Here is a 21718-nt window from a genome sequence, read left to right on the forward strand (position 1 = left end):
TTTCTCCAGTACTTCCATGTACTCATCTTATTCCGAATTTAGGATATTCCTTTTCTTTTTTTTTTTTATAAAGATTTTATTTATTTATTTATTTATTTATTTATTTATTTATTTATTTATTCGACAGAGATAGAGACAGCCAGCGAGAGAGGGAACACAAGCAGGGGGAGAGGGAGAGGAAGAAGCAGGCTCCCAGCAGAGGAGCCTGATGTGGGGCTCGATCCCATAACGCCGGGATCACGCCCTGAGCCGAAGGCAGACGCTTAACCGCTGTGCCACCCAGGCGCCCCTGGATATTCCTTTTCTTATTTCCTCTTGACTCTCGGTCCCTTGTTAATATATTTTATACCACTAAACAGTGTGTATACACTTCTACAATGCCTTTTTGGAATAAAACAAGAATGCATGTATAAAATATCTAAAAAATATATAGCTCACCTCATGTTCCTCTTTTTTCTTGCTTTTGGTCTTTGCTGGTCCTGTTGGGTGAGATGCCATTATTTCCCCAGGATTAGATAAGCCCTATTGGAACATATGAACACGGTACTCAGAGCTTCATGATATCTAGTATGTAAATAATAGGCAGAGGCTAGGTTGATTTAAACTACAGAAATTTATGAAAAAAATTTCATAACCAACCATATGCTGATTTTTTTCATACACAGCTAATTGGCTCCTAGAGGCAGAGACAATCAGGGGTAAGGGACCAGAAGAGGAAGTAATTATACCAAATTATTATGGACAACCTCCTCAGAAAGCCCTCTGTATTCATTCAAGTCTCGTTCAGCTTCTCCTTCACTGTGCTCTCTGCTATCTTTGCATTTATTACAGTCAATGTAATAAGGATTGTTTCTTATTTTTTATTACTTTTCTGATGCTCATAGTGCTATAGAGATAGATGATAGATAGATAGATAGATAGATAGATAGATAGATAGATAGATGATAGATAGAACAGACCCAATACATGTTTTTTGAATGAATCAATCAAGAGTGAAGAGTGTTCTTCAACACTCAACAGAGCAGCGTACGTGGAAGACTTGGAGGATTTCTGAGGAAGTGTATGTTGTATCTATTAAATAAAAATATGTAAGCCAGACAGAGAAGAGGAAGGAAATTCTAAGCAAAGGAAACAGTATGTGCAAAGTTACAAAGCTGTAGAAAGCATGACCTGCTTGGGGAATTACAAATATTTCAATTTGTCTCCAGTCTGGGTTAAGAGGGAAGAGAAGAGATGGATTTGGAATGTGGATTTTTATCTTGAGCCCTATAAAGAGGCATTGATGAATTTTAGGTAGGGGAAGGGGCAGGTTATGAGCTGATCACATATGTGTTTTAGAGAGATTACTTTGACTCCAGTGAGGACTGTGGATTGATGACAGACATTTAGGAGACTATTACATCAATCCAGGAGAGAAATGATGAAGCTTTTAATTAATTAGGTAGTGGGAGTGTGATGGAGAAGAGGGGAATGCTTGAGAGGTTTTAAGGTGGTGGAAGCAACAAACTTAGTGATCAATTGCGTGGGGAAGATGTGGGAGAGAGAGGAGTCTATAATGCTGCCCACATTTCTATATTGGTTAACAGGATGGATGTTGGTGTCATTTTCCCAAAAAAAAGTAAAAGAAGAAGGTAAAGGGAGGATGATTAAGTCAACTTTGAATACATGTGCTTATGATACCATGGCTACAGCCAAATAAAGCAGGCCTTTAGAGACAAGGATCCAGAGCTCCAAAGACTGATGTGGCTAGATACTGCGTAATTTGGAAGGCATCAGTGTATCGTTGATAGCCAAACGCATGAGTAAGATGTGTTTTCCAAGCAGATTAGAAGAGGGCAAAAGATAGAACACTATGAGACATTGAACTTTGGGAGATGAGCAGAAACAGATGATCCAATGAAGAAAGGTAAGAACGATGGCTAGAGGAAAAGGGAAAAATTAGTGAGGTCTCAAGCCAAGGGAGGAAAAAATATCAGGAAATCAGGAGAATCTTGCATTTCCAGCAATTTGACAGACTAGATATCCTGAACAATTCTGCCTCTTGTTTTAAGTTTAGAGGCATCTGAGTTTATTTATAGGCTAAGGGCAGTAGACTGGAAATAGTTGAAAATAGAAAAAGAAAGATAATTGAAGAAGAGGACAGGCCAGAAAGGTGACACCCTCCATTAGCACAGGATATAAGGAGAGGTAAGACTCAAATAAATAAAATCGGAAATGGAAGAGGAGATGTTACAAATGAAATACAAAAGATTATAAGACACTGCTACAATGAATAATTATACACCAATAAATTTGACAATCTGGAAGAAATAGATACATTCATAGAAACATACTTTTCAATGCTAAATCATGAAGATAAAAGAAATCTGAACAAACTAATTACTGGTAAGGACATTGAATCGTTAACCAAAAACCTCCCAACAAACAAAAGTCTAGGAACAAACAGCTTCATTGTTGAATTCTATCAGACATTCAAAGAATTAATACCAATCCTCAGGCTCTTCCAAGAAACAGAAGAAGAGTGAACTCTTCCAAACTCATTTTATGAGGCCAGCATTACCCTGATACCAAAATGAGATAAAGAGGCCATTTGAAAATAACAGGGCAATATCCCTAATGAATATAGATACAGAAAGCTTCAATAAAATATCAGCAAACCAAATTAAATAATACATTAAAAAGATCATACATCATGATCAAATGGAATCTTTTCCAAGGATTCAAGGATGGTTCAACATCTTCAAATCAATCAGTTGATGCCTCACATTAACAAAATGAATGATAAAATTATATGATCATCTTAATAGATGCAGAAAAAAACATTTAACAACATTCATCATCCATTTTTGATAAAAACGCTCAACAAAATGGGTATGGAGGGAATAAGCCTCAACATAATAAAGACTATATGTGACAAGCCCAAAGCTAACATCATATTTAATGGGAAAAAGCTGAAAGCTTTTCCTTTAAAATCAGGAACAAGACAAGGATGCCCACTCTCAATTCTTTTATTCAACGTAGTATTGAAGTACTAGTCAAAGTAATTAGGCAAGAAAAAGAAATAGAAGGCATCCATATTGGAAAGGAAGAAGTAAAACTGTCACTATTTGCAGATGACATGACCTTATATATACAAAACCCTAAAGAGTCTACCAAAAAACTGTTAAAACTGATAAAAGAATTCAGTAAAGTTGCAGGATACAATTCAAAATACAAAAATCTGTTGCATCCTTATATACTAATAATGAACTATTGGGAAGATTCTTTTTTAATCCCATTTGCAATTGCATCAAAAAGAATAATATACCTGGGAATAAATTTAACCAAGGAAGTAAAAGATCCATACACTGAAAACTACAAGACATTAATGAAAGAAATTAAAGACCTAAATAAATGGAAAGATAGTCCATGTTACTTGATTGAAAGAATTAATATCATTAAAATGTCCATAATACCCAAAGCAATCTACAGATTTGATGCAATCCCTATCAAAATTCCAATGGCACTTTTCACAGAAATAAGTAATCCTAAAATGTATATTGAATTGTAAAAGACCCTGTATAACCAAAGTAATCTTGAGAAAGAGCAAAGTTGGAGGTGTCACACTCTCTGATTTTAAGCTACATTACAAAGCTATAGTAACCAAAACAATATGGTATTGGCATAAAAACAGGCACGTAGATCAATGAACAGAACAGAGAGGTTAGAAATAAACCCACACATCTATGGTCAATTAATATACAACAAATAAGCTAAGAATAAACAATGGGGGAAGGACAGTCTCTACAGTAACTGAAGTTGGGAGAACTGGACATTTTTTGCAGGGGGGCAAAAAAATGAATCATCCACTATCTTACACCATATGCAAAAATTAACTTGAAATGGATTAAAGACTTGAACATAAGACCTGAAATCATAGACCTCTTAATAAGAAAACAAGGTAAGCTCCTTGACATAAGTCTCAGCAATGATTTTTTTTAATGAGATACCAAAAGCAAGACAACAAAAGCAAAAATAAACAGGTGGAACTATACCAAACTAAAAAACTTCTGCACGGCAAAACAAACTATCAACAAGATGGAAAGACAACTTACTGAATGGGAGAAAATAATTGCAAATCATATGTCTGATAAGGGGTTAACATGTAAAAAAAAAAGAACTCATATAACTCAATAGCAAAAAAGCAAACAATCCTATTTAAAAAATGGACAGAATATCTGAATATAAGTTTTCCAGAGAAGATATAAAGATGGCCAACGAGTACATGAAAAGATTCTCAACATCACTCATCATCAGGGAATTGCAAAACAAAACAACGAGATATCATCTCACACCCATTGGAATGGCTATGATCAAAAAGACGAGAAATAACAAGTGTTGGCAAGGAATCAGAGGACGGGGAACCCTGTGCACTGTGGTAGGAATGTAAATTGGTGTAGCTACTGTGGAAAACTTTATGAAGGTTCTTCAAAAAATTACAGAGATAGGGAATGTGGGTGGCTAGGTCTGTTAAGTGTCTGACTCTTGATCTCAGCTCCAGTCTTGATCTCAGGGTCGTGAGTTCAAGCCCTGTGTCGGGCTCCATGCTGGGTACGGAGCCTACTTAAAAAAATAATAATAATAATTAAAAAGAACTATCGTATGATCCAGTAATTTAGCTTTTGGATATTTAACTGAAGAAAACAAAAACACTAACTCAAAAAAGATATATGCACCCCATGCTCATTACAGCATTATTTATAATAGCCAAGATATGGAAAACATAAGTATCTATTGATGGATGAATGGATAAAGAAAATGGGCGAGATCCATTGTTAATATTATTATTGGAACATCATTAAACCATAACAAAAAATGAAATCTCACCATTTGCAACAACATGGATAGACCGTAAGGTTACTATGCTAAATAAAATAAGTCAGACAGGGAAAGACAAATACTATATGATCTTACTTATATGGGGAATCTAAAAAATAGCAACAACAAAACAAAGTTTATAGATACAGAGAACAAATTGGTAGTTGCCAGAAAAGGGGCTGGGGGAGGGAGAAATGGGTGAAGGAAGTAAAAATGTGCAAACATCCAGGTATAAAATAAATACGTCATGAGGTCGTCATGTAGAGCGTGATGACAATAGTTAACAATACTGTATCGCATATTTAAAAGTTGCTAAGAGAATAGATCTTTAAAAAAAAGGATACATGGTAGCAATGGGTACAGATAATTACATACATCATATATAATCATATGTTAAATATACAGTTATAGCTATATATTGTTATTGTATGTAAATATATAATTATAATTAGTATAATATATAACATATATATAATTTTATAAGGACATTAAAATGAGAAAGAGTGAAAGCAGCCAAAGACAAGTATTTAAGAACAGTGAGGAATGTTCAGAACAGCTGTCTAGGGAAGTGCAGAGGGAACTAATTCAAGACTTGTAGAATCATGGGGCATGAATCACAGCCTAACTGGGCTTCAAAATGCCAGACTTGCAGGGAAAATGTCATGCATACTAGTATGATTTTTCTCCAGCAGTGCTCAGCAGGACATTAATGGAGGAAATAGAAGTTTGAATTCAGAGTCGGGATTTTTCTGGGTTTGGGGTCAGAAGTACAAGGAAGTTGAGTCGGAGTAGAAGTGCATTAATGAAGAAGCAAAGAAATTTAAGCTGGGAGCCTCTGACATGTGCGGCTGGGAGGGCCAAGCAGAGCACTGACGTGTTCACACGGTTTCTTCAATTTTACAAAAGCGAAGTATTGAATTGGCTCAAGCCACTCTCTTTTTCCACTCTAGCTTCAGGTCTGCCACACTTCTCTTGTCGGGTCACCAGCATTTTTGTGATCCAGCTTAAGGGAAGTTGAGTGAAGGGTTGGGTTTAGTAGAATACGTTTATGTGATTTGCAGACGGCTTCCACATACGGCTGAGTTACCGTTTTATAGTTAATTCCAAGGTAGGACTGGCTTTCAGAAAGTTTCCACTGCTCCTCATCACCTGACACTGTGCGATAGATTCAGGGCCAAGAGTCCTCCTGGGGGTTCATGGGTCCTAGAGTGCCCAGCGCCAAAAGGCTGTGGGGAGTGGCTAATGAGTGTGGACAGTTTGAGGAACACTGAAGATTAGTCATTGCACAAGAAAGCCCAAAAATGCCAGGGAATCTTCACGTTCATGAATGGAAGAAGCTTGAAGGAAATTTCCCCAAGTTGGACTGTAATCTTAAAATTGACATGACATTACCCATAACAAGTTGTAAAGCTGGAGGAACATTTTCTAAATTATTGATGATTAAAAGTAAGTTTTAATCCACCCAGCTAGGGTTCAGCCTGCAGGGACAGTCATTCTCAGTGAGTCTACCTGCAGGCCACTGACTCTGGTCTCTTCCAACATACTCGTGCCTGCATATTTATGCATTGACATTATTCTATTAGAAATGCTTCCCTTGGGGTGTCTGGCTGGCTCAGTCGGTAGAGCGTGCAACTCTTGACCTCGGGGTTGTAGGTTCCAGCCCCAAGCTGGATGTAGAGACTACTTAAAAATAAAAATTTAAAAAAAGATAAAATAAATGTTTCCCTCCTATTATAGTTAGAGCATTATATTGATTCTTTTAAAAATTTGGTGTTAAGTCATTTATGATGATTGATAATGAAAAGGACAGGGATAATGAAAAGGTTCTTCTAAGATACTTGCTCTAAAAAAGAGCCATTCATTCTGGTCAGGTTGAGAACCAGTTATCCGGGCCAACCGTGCAGGTGGAGCTCAGATTCCTTCGTCAGGATTCTGCTCTGTGTCTAACTTTTCTATATGCCTCCTTCAATTCATGCCCTTGCACCGCCGTCGCCAGCTTCGAGGAGGGCAGAGCTGTGCACCCAGCCATGCTAGTCCCTCGTTCAGCTGACATGAATCATCTCCAGCCATATTCTCTCACTCCTCCTGCCTTTCATTCTGTTCCTCAAAGACATCACTTCGTTCCTGCCCGCTGTCCTCCTCAGGTCTTTGTGCAGCTAGTATCTTATTTTCAGGTCTCAGCTCCAATATCACCCCCCGAAAAGCCTCCTTCTGAACACCCTGTCCAAAGCTGCCCCTTTATACTCTCCATGACGCGATCCTGTCCCGTCTCCTTCACAACACTGGCCATTCTCTCAAATTCACTTGTTTATTCCTTTACCTCTGTAGCGACCTCCCCCTCCCAATGGAAATGTAAACCCTACGGCAGCAGGGACCCAGGTTCTTTTTGACTTTGTGTTTGCCACCATCTAAGCAATATCTGGCATCTAGTAAATGTTCAACGAATAGTTGTGGGGTGAATTAATGAACCCATGTGTATTAGTACGCTTGGAGGCCATAACCAAATACCACAGACTGGGGTGGCTGAAACAACAGACATTTATTTTCTCACAGTGTAAGAAGCTGAAAGTCCAAGGTCAAGGTGCCTGCCCATTGGTTTCCCCTGAGACCTCCCTGGTTGACTTGCAGATTGCTGCCCTCCGGATGCCTCTTCACATTGTCAATCCTCTGTTCACAGGCACCTGTAACATCTCTCCGTCTGTGTCCTCATTTCCCCTTCTCATCAGGACACCAGTCATTTTGGATAAGGACCCCACCTTAACCTTAAGGGCCTCATTCAAACTTCACCTCTTCAGACTTTGGCTCCATAACCATTACTTTGAGGTGCGAGGGGTTTGGACTTCAACATATGAATTTGGTGGGTACACAATTCAACGCATAGCCCCATGAATGGCTCCATCCCTACCCTTCGTGCACTTTTGGTGTGGGAGGCAGGAATGATTCCGGCCTCAGGAAGCCTTTACGAAACAGCCTGGGCCAACAAGTCGTCAAGTCTCCGCAAGTACCTAGAGAGAGAGGAATCTTTGGGTAGTTACTAACGCACCTGAAACATACAGAAGGGGTTTTCTAGAGATGGTCCTACACACAAACGGGGGCATCATCATCACTCCCATCCAGTGGTTGTCTCCTGGGCTGGAGTATATCAATGTTTGCCCCTAGGTGGCTCTCTGTGTGCTTGGCCATCTCTAAAACAGATGGGCCAGCTCCCCAGGCTGTAAGAAGTTGTGAGGGGCCACACACTGCAGAAAGCAGCCAGAGGGGGGGGGAGGGTCTGGTCGGCAGGATGCAATCAGCCAGCACCATCTGCAGCTGTCTGAGGATCAGATTTCCAGATCACCTGCTCTGGCCCAGGCTGCAGGAACTGAGCTGTCAGACAAAGACTGGTAATTACCCCAGACTCATCTACACCTTCCCTGTCTATGTCCTAATTGAGGTTTAATGGCTTTGGTCACAGGAGGGGTCTTTTCCTGCCTTTCTAGACATAGATTCTTTCATCTGAGCATCAAGCCAATTAGTTTTAGCATCTGGGGTAATTGACAGAAGTCAGGCCTGACTGCATGGAATTCCCAGGCCAGGAAGGTTTTCGTGGTGGTGGTTATTGTTGTTGTTGTTGGTGGTGGTGGTGGTGTGTGTGTGTGTGTGTGTGTGTGTCTGTCTGTCTGTCTGTCTGTCTGTGTGTTTTCAATGTTATTTGGATGCAATTTAGAAAATGGGGACTGAGGTATGCATGCAGAAGTCTGAGAATATGGGGGCGCCTGGGTGGCTGAGTCATTAAGCATCTGCCTTTTGCTCAGGGAGTGATCCTAGAGTCCTGGGATCCAGCCCCACATCAGGCTCCTCTGCTGGGAGCCTGCTTCGTCCTCTCCCACTCCCCCTGCCTGTGTTCCCTCTCTCGCTGGCTGTCTCTCTCTCCGTGTCAAATAAATAAATGAAAATCTTAAAAAAAAAAAAAAAGAAGTCCGAGAATATGAGGCATCTATGATTAAAGTCACACATGACCTTTATTTACACTTTCTTTTTTTAAGATATTTTTATTTATTTTAGAGAGAGAGAGCGCACAAGCAGGAGGGGGCAGTGGGGGAGGGAGAGGGAGAGAGAATCTGAAGCAGACTCCCCACTGAGCACATAGCCCAACTCGGAGCTCGATCTCAGGACCCTCTCAGATCACAACCTGAGCTGAAATTAAAAGTCGCTCAACAAACTGTGCCACCCAGATGCCCTGTATTTACACTTTCTATCGTAAATGCTTCTTCTACCTGGTAGGCAATAGATCTACCATATAAGATTGAAGAATATAAGAATGAAGCCTCGTTTCCTTTTAGCACAGTTTATGATCTATTTAGAGATGGATTTGGAGACTTGCTCCCCACACCGAATGGGCTTTCTTCTTGCAATTACTTACCTTCATTATTCTCATCACTTGCCTTCCCTTTTTGTCCCTCTCCCCTCTGCTGCCCAGTCACCCACTCCAGAAAAGGCAGTTCGACTAAACAGATTCCTTGAAATTAGATGGACTGACCAAGGACTAGGCAGCACCAAACTCTGTCTAAACAGCCTGGAGACAGAGACCATCTCTTCTTGGTTTTCTTACCTGCCAACCAAGAACACCTGTAGAAACACTTGGCCTCCTAGAACCTTTGGAACCCTTGTGATAAATGGGAATGTGGTCTCAGGGGTTGGCAAGCACACAGTAGGGGTTCAGGCCAGTCTGCTGGGCCCCCTTTGTTTAGGTTGGATTGACTTCACCCCAGAGGCAAGCCACAGCTAGGGAGATGGACTACTGGTGGAGAAATGGATGCCCTGTAGCCAGCACCTGATGGCATTTTAGCTCTGCTCTGGACTCTGGAAGCCATACTGTGGCTTTACACAACCTCTGAAATAGTCTCACCAAGAGTGAGATGATTATCACCATCAGAATTTGGCTGTGGAGCAGCTGGTTAGCTCAGACTTTCCTTAAAGTGTGAAACAGAAGATTATAACCTTCACAAATATTCTTTGGAGAAGGAGGAGGTGGGCATGCTTATTGAGTTATTAGGTGATGTTCTAGTAGTAAATGGAAAAAGGAAGTTGTGCATGGACTTTGGAAAGCCTGTGAACGAGCATGTCCTCTGCTGATTTGTATATTTCAACTTTGAGCCCAGGGTCACCTTCTCATAGGTCATACTATGGGAGGAAAGTAACAGACATGTCCAGGACATTTTTTTAGATATTCACACACACATGAGTGAAAAACTCATGGGGGTCATATATAGTTCATTCTTGAAAAGATTATTCCAATCAATCTATAAGCACTTACCAATCTATTCGAATATGCTTGAGGTGCTACAGAACATATGAAGGATCACATACAGGGCCTGCCCTCAACTTGTTCACAGCATCATTGAGGAGAAAAGAGGCGTGCAGTAGAAAAAATAGCAAAAATTTCAGAACCAGGCAGGGCCCAATTAAATGTTGGATTATATAGTTTACAGCAAAAGTACTCTCGGGAGTTCAGGAGGAAGAGAGAGGTAAAGATAATCACTGATATCTGTTGAGCGCTTACTATGTGTCAAGCACTTCGTAAACACGTGCTAGGCATCAGCTTAACTATCAGTTCTCACAACGCTATAAAAGGGGCACTATTTTCATTTCCATTTTACAAATGAGGCACTGGTGCTTAAAGATGTTAAGTAACTTGTAGGAGGTACACACTTAATAAGTAACATACTATTTTTCTTTAGTCAAATAATTCAGTCACACAAAAAGGTATAAAGGATTATGTTTAAAAAAAAAAAAAAAGCCCTGCATATGCCCATCACCCAGCTCGAGACAGAGCTGGTACCAATAGATGAAGTTCTGTGAACATCCCTTCCCAATCACATTTCTTCTTCCTCTCCCTAGAGCTAACCCCTCTCCTAAATGTAGGGCTCAGATTTTTAACTTCTTTCAACTATACCCCAAGGAAATCAACAAGAATGCTAGCCATCAGAGAGATGTCATGAGGCGGCTCACTTGAATGGTGACTGGGATTTGGATTAGCAAAGAGAAGGGGCTTTGGGTCAGGGAGAAAGCGTGAGGAAGGACCAGCAGGTTGGGTTAGAAGAAGGAGATCGGGTATAAGTCTTGACTGGAGGAGAAGAGACACATTGGTGAAGGCTCAGCATAAGATACTGTCAATACAAAGTCAGATCACGAATGGCCTTGATCAAGGCGTATGTGTGATACGGAAGCAATGATAGAGTGAAATGAGGTCGCCATGAATAAATGATGCTTTTCCAACTGCACAGTGAATCCCCCTTGTTTAGCATTACATGGAGGGCCTCGTCCAGGGCCTGATACATAGATGATGGTCAAAAGAGTTTGCTCAATGAAAAACCACTCAATAAACTTCTAGAAAGCCTGTGTGCCCTCTGGTTCATCAGAGCTGCCAGATATGTGTGTGAGAAAGAATGGGAGAGGAGAGCAGAGCACAGAAGACTGGCATTATCAGACATGAGAAACCTTACTGGGCAGTCAGAGAAGTTTGCTTAGAGGCAGATGCAGTAAACCTGGACCATTTCACAGGGAACACCAGCACATCCCAAGTATAAATCTGAAAGAGATGAATCTTTGTTCAGCCATTGGTGTCACAGCGGGGACAGTCATTCAGCTCCAAGAACAAAGCCATTTTGCTCCCTAGAAAGACCTAAAGAGGAGATGCAGCCATCCCCCCAGGGGACTCCAAGTCCAGAGAGTTCCAGTCCTACAGTCGCTTGTACTTTCCCTAATATTATGTTCTATTATCAAATTTTCTAGCAGGATCTTTAGTCAGTAACTCACCTTCGTGACTTTCCATTTTTACTGGGCTAACGTCCAAAATTCCTAGCACAACATGTAGGGAAGCGTTTCTATACTTTAGTCTGTGTTTACCTTTCCAGCCTCATTGGCCATCACTAACTTCATGCCACACCAGGGACCCTTGCTCTTCCGCAAGCAGGCTAGTTACTTTCTTACCTTCAGATATTTGCTCATACGATTTTCTGTAGCCAATATGCCCCCCACTTCCCTTACCATCTACAGCAATCCTGCACCTTTTTGAGGTACAAATCAGACGCCACATCCTCTATAACATCTCCCCAGCCTTCCTCAAAGTGAAGTTGATTTCTCCCTCCTCTGGGTACATATTTCTATTATGGCCTATATCCCATTGTGTGGTAATTATGGGTCCATGTATCTTCACGGCTAGATTATAAATTGCTAAGAGCAGAGACCTTATCTCTGAAACACCAGTGACTCTCAGAATATAAAACATTACACACTATTTTTAATTAAATATCTTAAAATATTTATGTCCTCAGTTCTAGGGCAGTATTGAAGAGGTTTAGATATACACCCAGGGTCACTTTTTACTCACTTGATCAACTTTTAGTCTACTCCAAGAACACCCCTTGTTGACGGTGCCAGCTTTGGAAAAACACCACCATGGCCCAGGAGAGGATGCACTGTACATTTGTGTCAGAATGCTAATGTCCACACTGCATCACCACCCTCAGCAGGCATAAACAGAGTGGAGACTGTCCTCCCCTGAGTCACTGCAGGATGAGGGAATTATGTTCCGGGGTAGTCTTCATGATTCAGTTCTTTAAAGCCATAATTCTGAGTCTCTGGAATCTTCACGAAGACCTGGGATTTGGTTATGATCAAACAAATGCCAACAAACGACACAGTCCAGTTGTTCACCAAATGCAATAGTGAAGCAACAGAGTTTAAAAACTAATCTGTTATGAAGCCAGACAAGTTGTGCTGTGCATTTTCTCGCAGTAAACAGATCTATATATCCGTTTTTTGGAGGCTCTAGATGTGGCCATAGATTCTTAATTTTTTGTAAGGACAAAGTTCTTCAATTGCAAACACATAAGATCTTCATGGAGGTAATTAGTTAAAGAGCTGTATACAGTAGTCCCCCTTTATATGCAGGAGATACTTTCCAAGACCCCTGGCAGATGCCTGAAACCATGGATAGTCCTAAACCGTATATACAGCATGTTTTTCTCCTATGGAGACATACCTACGATAAGGTTTAATGTATAGATGAAGCACAGTGAAAGATTAACAACAGTAACTAAGAGGAAAATGCAACAATTACAGCTGTAATTACACTGTAATAAAGTTTATTTTATTGTTAATAAAAGATTAACAACAATAACTAAGAGGAAAATGCAACAATTACAGCTGTAATTACACTGTAATAACGTTATATATATATATATATATGGCCTTTCTCTCTCTCAAAATATTGTTGTATTTACTCACTCTTCTTATTGTGGTGATGTAAGATGATAAAATGCCTATGAGATGAGAGGAAGCAACGTGAATGTTGTAGGCTTTGTGACGTAGCGTTAGGCTACTATTGACCTTCTGTTATCACAAGCAGGATCATCTGCTTCCGGGCTGTGGCTGACCACAGGTAACTGAAACCAAGGAAAGCAGAACTGCAGATAAAGGGACTGTATTGGCTTTTTGAGGTTCTTTTAGGGGCTGTTTTGTAATGCAAAGTACAAGGTCTGTAGAATTTACCGGAGATCCCAGCAAACGTAACAGAAGCCATGAAACTCTGTTCTCTCCATCTTTGCCCCCAGTTCTGTGTGGCCCTCTACCCATCGCCCACCTTCTTTTCACTATCTCAGCGGTAACTGAAACCTTAGGGGCCTCAGGGACTCAGTGCTGAGATCGAGGATTGCTTACATAGATTAGTGGCTATGAATGATAAAATTTCAGCTTTGCTTTCAGTAGCTTTTCACGGGTGATTTCAGGAACCTATCCTGGACTTTGAGTACCGTCATTATTGGAAGATGCCTTTTCAGTCGCAAACAAGAGGCTTATCCAAGAACCCTTTCAACATCACCCATTTCTAAGGCTGCATCCAGCTCACGCTGAGGAACTACACAGGAAAATAAATCCGCATATCTCTTGCACCGTATACTGGAGGAAATCTTTCATAATAAGATGCGAGGAAGCTGATTCCTGCAGCGCGTTCCTGTATGACAGACAGTTGTTCATTTTGGCAGCAGTTAATACTTCGGCCCAGGAACAGATTTTTACACTGCTAATGAGACATATGATGCATTATAGAGGTTGCCAACATTTCAGTAAGTCAATGACTAGTTATATACCTAAATATGGAGTAACCAGTTCAAGATAAATGACTCTATTTGCTATCATAGAAGATATGCATCTTTAGAGGAAGACAAATGGTCAATTAAAAAAAGATGAAGACATCTGGGCCTCTGGTTCCCTTTGGGAGCTTATTAACTTCACAAATAAACATGCCTTTTCATTTTCAATTAGCAATAATTTTGAGATAGATTCATCTGAGTGAGAACTACACTAATGGGCTCAGAATTGGTCCCTTTGAATATTGCACTCCCTGTCAAAGGTCCTCCTAGACATTAAGGGAAAGACCGTCCACAGATTTAGAAGTTAATTACCTTATGGGAGAGGAAGAAAGAATATGACTAAAGCTTCTGCAATCATAATTTCCTAAAGGAGGAATGGAAATTGTCTTGCTCAACTTGGTAGGCCCATTGCTTCTTTGAAGTCTTAATAAATGTCTAACAAGGAGAAGGAAGAAAACAAAAAGGAGAAGGAGGAAGTAGAGAAAAAAGCAGAGGGAGAGGAAGGAAGGAAGGAAGAGAAGGAAAAAAATGGACCCTAAATAAAAATGTTTAACCATACACTCCTTCACACTTTTCATCTGGAGTATCACTAAATAACATAATGGTCCTCATTTTCAGGATCTATTTTGTTTAAAATGTTTCTATGGGTTCATAATTTTCTTTATAATTTTTCAGAAAGAGAACCTTGCCTTTGTGACTTGTGGTGGTAAGACCTGGTGAGTCCCAACTCATCCATCATTGGGTGCCGAATAGTTGAGCCCTTCATTTTTAGGAAGAGACAGTGTTCTGAGTGAGGTCTCAAAGCCAGGTGGGGGCAGATTATACTTTTTTTCTCAATTAGGTTGTAAGTTTTTTTTTTTTTAAAGATTTTATTTATTTATTTAACAGAGATAGAGACAGCCAGCGAGAGAGGGAACACAAGCAGGGGGAGTGGGAGAGGAAGAAGCAGGCTCATAGTGGAAGAGCCTGATGTGGGGCTCGAACCCAGAACGCTGGGATCACGCCCTGAGCCGAAGGCAGACGCTTAACCGCTGTGCCACCCAGGCGCCCCAGGTTGTAAGTTTTTTGAAGAAAGATCAGATCTTCCGCTCATCTTTGAGCTGTGACGTGCTCACACTGCATTCTATCTGTCGTATAGGACTAACAAAATCCCACTAAATGAGTGGGGATCCAGTTCTGATTTGACCCACTCCAGAAAGCTACCAAAGAAGTTGGCCCTTCTGTGAGTAGAGGGAATATCTAACTCTTTTTTTTTTTAAGATTTTATTTATTTGACGGAGAGAGATACAGCAAGAGAAGGAACACAAGCAGGCGGAGTGGGAGAGGGAGAAGTAGGCTTCCTGCTGAGCAGGGAGCCCAATGCAGGGTTCCATCCCAGGACCCTGGGATCATGAGCTGAGCCAAAGGCAGATGCTTAATGACTGAGCCACCCAGGCGCCCCCTTTCTAACTCTTAACATCATAATGGATTTCCCAATATTTCTTACATTCCAGCTACTGTTCCAAGTGCTTCAGGTTTAATAAAGCATTTAATCCTCCCAACAACCTATATGGTGGGCTCCTTCATCATCATCACCGTGATCAGCAGCATCAACCTCGTCTTACAAATGAGGTTGGAGGAGAAAAACATTTAATCTGTCCAAGACCACAGAGCCAGTAAGTGCACAACCAGGATTTGGGCAGACAGCCTTGCTCAGAGGGTCGTGCTCTCAAATACCACACCTTACTGCCTTTTGATATGACACGTGTGAGGACGGAAATACTGTCAGAACAATGCCCATAGCAACACCAAATTTCTGGGTTTTTTAAAAATAACCTAGTCCTCATGAGACAGCCAGCGAATGCTCAGAATTATGGTTCACCCTATCAAATGTCTCTGCCAGAGACTGACACCTGTTGTTGAATTTGTCTGTTTGTTTGCTTGTCTAGTTTTGCTCTAGTGCTGGGTCCATACAGGGCTCTGACCACACTCAGAGTTTACTGACTTAGGAATCGTGACAATGGGTGATGCTAAGAGTCTGCAAGTTTAGAAATGTAGCCAATGTCAGTATCTTCAATATATTGTCTTGTTCCAGTGGATAATTTGAGGAACAAAATTTTCCAATTTATATATAATATATATATCTTACATATGTATATTTTAATATGTATCTTATATATGTATATAAAATATATGCATATATATTGTATATATATATATGTCCCACTAGATGCTAAGCGTTTGCATACATTATATTTTTCATTCCTCATTTACTAGTTGACAAGGTCAATAAGCAATAGAACAAAGATTCAAAGCGAATACTGGCTCCAACCTCTGTGTGTCCCCAGTCACTAGAGATATGGCCCCTAACAATTGGTCAGTACTCTGTGCCTTCACGGACTCTGTCAGCTCAACCACATTACCAAATCACAGAGAGACAAGTTTTCTCATGTGACTGGTAAATGGTAAAAGCTAGTCTATCATATTTTTATGAGAATTACATAAGATAAAATGAAATAACATCCGGCATGTGGAAACCACTTAACAAGTTTTAGTCCTCTTCCTTATAAATAAGACATTTGAAATTCTCAAGCTTCTTATTTTGTCCCAAGTGTCTCCCTCCATCTTGCTTTCCAACTGTTCTACCCAGAAAAACGTAAATAGGAGGATGCTCTTTACAGCCTCTGAAAACCTTCATCTCAATTCTTTCCTCCAATGTGAATTCAAAGGTGCAAAGATAGGCTTTCAATCAGTGGGCCCTGACTCATTGGTGGGTTATAATATTAATTTCCTGGGCTACAACCAGCATTTTTTTAAAAAATAAAGTGGAACACAAAGAAAACCAAATAGATTTTGAACCATCAGTTTATTACACACTGGTAGGGAAGAGATAGAAAGTTTCATTTTGTGCAACTCTCACTTCAGTTGTTTTTCACCTGTGCAGACCACTTTTCAATGTAATTATTATTTCAACTCATTGGTGGTTTCTTGGAGGTAAGTGTCACAATCAAGGGACTCGTAAGGAACTTCTTTTGTAATGGAGGCTAATATAAATCAATAATCTTTATTAACTTGGTTCAGAAGTTGCCTAATCTTTCTAGCAGTACTAAGCCACCTGTGATGGGATTTTGGCTCCAAAATGAACTCATCAAAGAATTGGAATCCAAAGGCCCAGAAGGATCGATGTCTGGCTTCTCCGTTACTGATTTCTGGTAGTGTTCTTGTTGATAGTTCCTGTCACTTCCTCCTCGGTGTTCCTCAGTAAACTTGAGATGGCTTTATATTTTGATGGGCTTGATAAAGGTGCTATGAGAACCCAAAACAGGTGTCTTTTTAATTGGTGCTTTAAGACTCACAACCGTTAAGTTTCACCAGGAAAAGGTCCATGTTTTTCTCAGTCATCCCACATCCCCACCCCTCATATTTGTTCTGCATTCCCAAAGCCCAGCACAGTGCCTGGTACAGTATGAGATGACATTAATATATATTGAATGATATAAGAGTAAGTCCAGCTCCAGATGGCAAAGCAAACTGATGATGGTCCCTAATAGTCTGATCCATTTAGCCACCTGAGTGTGGGTGTTGTTCACTTTAAGACTGAAGAACTCAGCCAAAATTTTCTCTGCCAGAAATAGTCCTAACAGTATAAGAGCAAGTGAAATGACAGCACAAGGAAGTAATCAGTCAAATCTCTGGTGTGGGACTTCTCTACAGAACCAAAATCTGAATCTCACCGACAAGTCTATGCCATAAGATTTAAAAAGAAGAAGAAAGAGAAGGAGAGGAAGAAAACGAGTTGTAGAACAAAAGAGATGTAAGGATAAAACAACTAGGGCAAAGACTGCACCTTGCTTGGATTCTGAGCAACAAAGAGACTGAGGGAATCTGGGAAAAATAAATATGGACTGGGTCTTAGATGATTTTAAGGAATTCTCATTAATTTTGTTAGGTGTGATATTGACATAGCGATTACGGTAAAAGGAGGAAGCCCTTATCAATCAGCAGCGCATACAGGACTGTCTACAGGGAAAAAGACTTAACATCTGTAGCTGTTTTTAAATCTCCAAGTAAAGAAGATGCGCACATGTGTGAGGATGATTAGGTAAAATAGGATCGGTCAGATATTGATTATCGTGACAGTTAAGGACGGATCCATGGAGGTTCGTTATACTATGAGCTCTAGTTTTGCATTCATTTCAAAATCGCCATAAGTAAAAGTTAAAGCTAGTTAGCCCCAGCAGAACAGAAATGACAACGTAAAAGTTCGAGACTATAATTTCATGCTCCCTCGTATAGCCGCGTACCAGGGGGACCCATGTCGGCATTGACTGGGTTTTGTGCACTGACTTTGAACACTTTCCAAATGTGATAATCTGGCTCTCGTTCCTTTTTTTTAAATAGAAGATCATATGCACTGTTAGACGCATCAAGCATTCATTCTATTCATCTTGAGCAAAATATTCCTCCCCACACAGCTTTTTCCTTGAAAGAAGAGGAGGGCAGACAGAGGCTGGGGTGAGAGGTCGGCGAGGAGAAACAACCAGTGAGTTTTCCACTTTCGGGAGAATGGCAAGATCCTTGGGGAGACAGTAAATTGAAATTAAGGCTGTTTCGGGCAGTGTACAGGATGTGCCTGCAAATGCAGACATATCTAAATGGTGAAAAAGTCTGTTTGTGCCCATTCATATGAAGTGAATGCCTTGTAATGTGCTCCAGCCCCTGGGAACGGTGGCTGGATTCAGGAACGGAGGCCGGAAGAATGGGATGGATTTGACATAAGTACTTTTAAGTGCTCTGAAGGCTGGGCTCCTCCCTGCGGTTTAATAGCAAGGTCCACGGGGAGCTACAAGGAAGGAGCCGAGTGAATCCCTACAGCTTTTCGTTTTAAGGATAACAAATCTTAAAACAGGTGTGAGCTCAGAAAGATCCTTTTACTTCTTGTTTTTAGTCTGTTGTGGCCAGCCAGTTCTCTGCGTATTATTATCATTCCACAGAATGAAGTCTGGGGTAAGGGAAGGGAGGAGAGGTAAGAGAAGCTGAATAAACAAAAATTGCTTCGAGTGACTAATATTCATTAAGTCCGCTGGTCATGCGCTATGAAATTTATTAAACTGTGGTTTCCAAGAGAATGTATTAGCGGAGCTAATGAACACAAATAAAAAAGAGGCCTCCAGGAAATGGTTTCCTGGGCCTGGATGAGGCTGCTGAGTAATGTGACAAGAGATTATAACGTTAAAAGCTTCTATTATAGTCTAGAAGGCTGATTATTGGAAGGGGTTGCCCTCAGTGGGGGAGGGAAGATAGGAGGGAGACGAAAAGTCTGACTTGCCTGAAAAAGAGGCCTAATGCTTTCCATTTATATTCATTAGGGAAGGAGGCTTTAGGCCTCTGAACCTCTGTGCTGCCATCTGGTGGACAAGGTCCGAGAAGAGGCCACAGAATGCAGAGGACAGCCGCCATCTTTAAGATGTCAGGAATCAGAAGGTCAGCTTTACTATTCCTTGAGTAATAGCAGTGGAGACCCTTTGTAACTATGGTGTCAGGAGCAAACACGAACACTCACAAAGTAACCGCTGTATGTAATCTGATTTAAATACTGTAGGAGGAGAGCTCAGTTATCCCATTCTGCTGTCCTAATCCATCAGGACCTTAGCAATTAATACTATGCAGTCCTACCTGCAATACTTGTCTAAGTTGTGACCCATCCTAAGAACATGTGTTTCATAACCTAGTCCAGTTTCTCCCAGCAGAAACCTTGGGATCATCCTTGACTCTCCTCTTTCTCCCACACCTGCCATCTAATCCAACTTCAAATACTGTGGCCTCTGTGGTCACTCTATCCCAGGACCCACTTGTTTCTTCTCATGTACACTGCTGTCACCCTGATTTGAGCCTTTGGTGTCTCCCCCCCCCCCCCCCGCCGGGGGGACTCTGAATAGCCTCCAAACTGAGCTCCTTGCTTCCAACCTTGCAGTCCACAGCCTGTTCACGGCAGCCAGAGGAACCATTAGAACATGTTAGATCATCTCACTTCTCTGCTCAAAACAGAGCAGGCCCTGAAGCTCGCTCAGAGTAAAATTTAAAGTCATACAATGTGTTTCAGGACCTAATGGATCTGACCCAGCTCCCTCTAACTTCATCTTTTATGCTCTCCACTCACTCAGTCTGGTCCAACCACACTGGCCTCCTTGCCAGTCCTCAAAGAGCCCACACATCCCTGACTCAGCTCGCTCCGCCTGGAAAGCTCTTTTCCCAGACATTGGCATGGCTTTCCCTCTCCCATTCTCCCGGGTCTCCTGCCAACGGTTACCTTATCAAGGAGGCTTTCCACTACCGTCCTACCTAAAATAATACCTCTTCTTCCTCCAGCATTTATACTTCTTTTCTTTGACTTATTCGATTTGCAGCATTTATCACCCCCCGAAATGTTATCTATTTATGTGTTTATGTCCTTATTTTCATCTTCCCCAAATCCCCTACAATAGAATGTAAGTTCTATGGAATGTAAGTTCCATGTAAGTTCCATGGAATATTCCTTGAGGAGAATATAGTATTTTTAACATAGTTCGAGTTTTTTCTGAAACTTCAGGAGCTGGCAATTCTAACGTGCTCCACATCCTGACAGACTCTTGCGAACAATAAACCCCACAGAGGGAGGTGTTTCATCTGACTCAGTTTCCCTTGATTGCCAGTGCCTAGTACTGTGTCTGGTAAATGGTATACATACAGTAAGACTTTGTGGGGTTTTGGGGTAGCACTAGGGTTAATAAGCTGTGCCTCAGAAAGTATGAAACGCTTTACAAATTTGCGTGTCATCCTTGTGCTCGGGCCATGCCAACCTTCTCCGTAGCTTTCCAATTTTAGTACATGTGCTGCCGAAGTGAGCCCAAGACTTTTTTTAAAATTCAACAGCTTTATATACAAATTCACTCATGATAAGTGTCCAATTCAATGATTTTTTTTAACCACACTTACTAAGTTGTACAACCAATACCATAATCCAGCTTTAAATCTTCCCAGAACTCCAAAAAGCATACTCATGCCCATTTGTAGTTTATTCTCACAACACCGTTAGCCCCAGGCAACCAATGATCTGCTTCTGATCTCTATAAATTTGCCTTTTCTGGAGATTTCCTGGATATGGCATCACACAAAATGTAGTTATCTGCATTGGCCTCTTTAAGTCAGTATAATGTTTTTGAGGTTTATCCGCATTGTAGCATGAATCAGTACAGTTTTTATTTCCTTTTTATTGCCAAATAGTACTCCCTTCTACGCATATACCATTTTTAATCCATTTATCACTTGATGGCTCTTTGAATTGTTTCTATTTTTTGCTATGAACATTCACATACTCACCTTTGTATGAAAATGATTTCCTGCCCTCCTTGGGTAGATTCCTAGCAGTGGAATTGCTGAGTTATATAAGGTTATGTTTAACTTTTTTAGAAACTACTAGATTGTTTTCTAAAGTGACTGTACCATTTTATATTCCCATCAACCATGCAGGACCAATTGTCAGTCTTGCCTGTTTTTTAGTTTATAGCCATTCTAGTAGGTATGCAGAAGTAGATCATTATGGCTCTAATTTGCATTTCTCTTACAGCTACTGGTGTTGAACACTTAATTCACAATAATTATTAACAGTTTTAATATCTTCATTGGTAAAATATCCATTTGAATCTTTTACCCATTTTTATATCACACCGTTTATCTTCTTGTTATTGAGTTATAAGAGCTCTTTACAT

General features: G+C 40.7%; 1 non-coding gene across 1 annotated transcript; it reads right to left on the minus strand.

The window, feature by feature from the left end:
* Positions 1–20751: 20751 nt before the first annotated feature.
* LOC123800178 (U6 spliceosomal RNA) lies at positions 20752–20858 on the minus strand. The gene has a single exon (XR_006781852.1). It is a non-coding gene; the product is annotated as a U6 spliceosomal RNA (small nuclear RNA).
* Positions 20859–21718: the final 860 nt, after the last annotated feature.

Source organism: Ursus americanus, chromosome 2 (genome assembly GCF_024610735.1).
Source record: "Ursus americanus isolate L20-20 chromosome 2, mUrsAme1.1.p, whole genome shotgun sequence".
Lineage (NCBI taxonomy): Eukaryota > Metazoa > Chordata > Mammalia > Carnivora > Ursidae > Ursus > Ursus americanus.